The sequence below is a fragment of the Miniopterus schreibersii genome, assembly GCF_964146895.1.
Source record: "Miniopterus schreibersii genome assembly, chromosome: 11".
Lineage (NCBI taxonomy): Eukaryota > Metazoa > Chordata > Mammalia > Chiroptera > Miniopteridae > Miniopterus > Miniopterus schreibersii.
Window position 1 is genome coordinate 72,090,717 of NC_138111.1, and position 2,218 is coordinate 72,092,934.

Consider the following 2,218-nt stretch of genomic DNA (forward strand, 5'->3'; position numbering starts at 1 on the left):
AGGTTTTGAATAATGGTTGTTCTGTATTTTAGTTGTAATTTTGATGTGGTTGTTGGAGGTGGCAGGTACCATGGTTACCTACGCCATCTTGTTGGGTCTCCAGTAACTCTATTCTTAATTTTAAAAATAACTTTTATTGATTTTAAATATTTATTATATTTATTTATTGAGGAAAGGAGAGAGAATTACCAATGTGAGAGCGAAACATCAACTGGCTGCCTCCTGCAAACCCCATACTGTGGCTCAAGCCTGCAACCTAGGCATGTGTCCTGACTGGGAATTAAACCAGCAACATTTTGGTGCATGGGATGATGCCCAACCAACTGAACCACACAGGCCAGGGATGTTCTGAAGTTTTTGAGGAACCCCCATACTGTTTTCCATAGTGGCTGCACCAGTTTACATTCCCAATAGCCAAGGCAATCTTGAGAAAAAAGAACAAAGCCGGGGAGGTATCAAACTCCCTAACTTGAAGAGAGGGTTTTTGGAGCCCCCATTAAAAGAAAAAAAAAGTTATTGATTTCAGATAGAGGGAGGAGAGAGAAACATCAATGATGAATCACTGATCGGATCAAACCCACAACCCAAACTGTGATCTCTTGGTTCATGGATTGACCCTCAACCAGTAAGCTGCACCGGTTGGGCTTTGAAGACCCCATTTTAATTGTAGATTTATCTATTTTGCCCTTTAGCTTGATCACTAATTTTTAAAATCTTCACCCAAGGATGTTTTTGATTTTTTTAAGAGAGGAAAAGGGGAGAGCAGAGACAAATGGATTGGTTGCTTTTTGCACTTTTCCCAACCAGAGGTCAAATCAAGACCTAGGCATGTGCCCTGATGGGGAATTGAACCCGTAAACTTTTGGTGCACGTGATGATGCTCCCACTGAGCCACCCAGTTAGGGTAAGCTCTATCACTTTTTGCTGTAAACATTTTGATGTTCTGCAACCTGGTGCATACACATTTAGGATTAGGTCTTCCTAGTAGGTTGATCTCATCAACCTCCCTAGCACTTTTATTTCCTGAAGTCTATGCTATAGGGTATTAATATAGCTATTTCTTTCTTTTTTTTAGAAGAATGTTTGCATGGTATTTCCCCCGATTCTCTTAACAATCTACTTATATGTTAAAGTGAGTTTGAAATGAGTCTTGTAAACAGCATACACTTGCATTGTGCTTTTTAATCCACTCTGCCATTCTTTTAATTAGTGTATTTTGACCACTTAAGTGACACTTAAGGTAATTGATAGGTTAGTGCTTTCCTATGCCTGCCATTATTTTTGTTTCCTCATTTTCACTATTTTTTCCCCTTGGTGGTACACTTGTATATTTAAAATACCCATCTTGATTTATTTCCAGTGCTTTTGAGTCTGATTGTACAGTGTGTGCTCTTTATGTTACATATACTTATGTGACATCACAGTCCACTAGTATGAATATTCTACCACTTTGAATGAGATCAGTAAACCCTTACTTCCATTTAGGTCCATTTTATTTTATTATTTATTTATTATTTATTTATTTATTTATTTATTTATTTATTTATTTATTTATATATATTTATTTAATTGTTTTATTTATTTTTTTTAACTTTTCAATGGCGCTAGACCTAAATTGTAGCCTGAAGATTCCTTCTATCTATGCTTGTTCCCCCTCCCCTTTAAATTTCATGTAAGTATTCCCCAATAAATCTTGCACATCTAATTTTGTCTTGGTATCTGTGATACATAGGATTTTGGGAAGAAGTAAAAAGAAAGGTTTAAGTCCATTGTCTTTATTATTTTTTTAATCTTTTTTTTCTTTAAATTTTATTTTTGATTAAAATATTACAGATGTCCCTTTTTCTCCCCAATGACCCTTTCCACCCCGTCCCGTCCCTCTCCCCACCATTGTCGGTGTTCTTGGGTTGTGCATATATGCATATAAATTCTTTGGTTACTCTCCCCCCCTCTACCCACACGCCCTCCTCCAACCCTCTGACATTCATCAGTTTCATCTATGCTTCCATGTCATTGAATCTATTCTGTTCCTCAGTTTATTAAGTTCTTTAGATTCCATGTATAAGCGAGATCATGTGATGTTTGTCTTTTGTTGCCTGGCTTATTTCACTTAGCATAATTTTCTCTACGTCCATCCATACTGACCCTAAGGGTACGAGATTCTTCTTTACAGATACATAGTATTCCATGGTGTGAATGTCCCACAGCTTTTTATCCA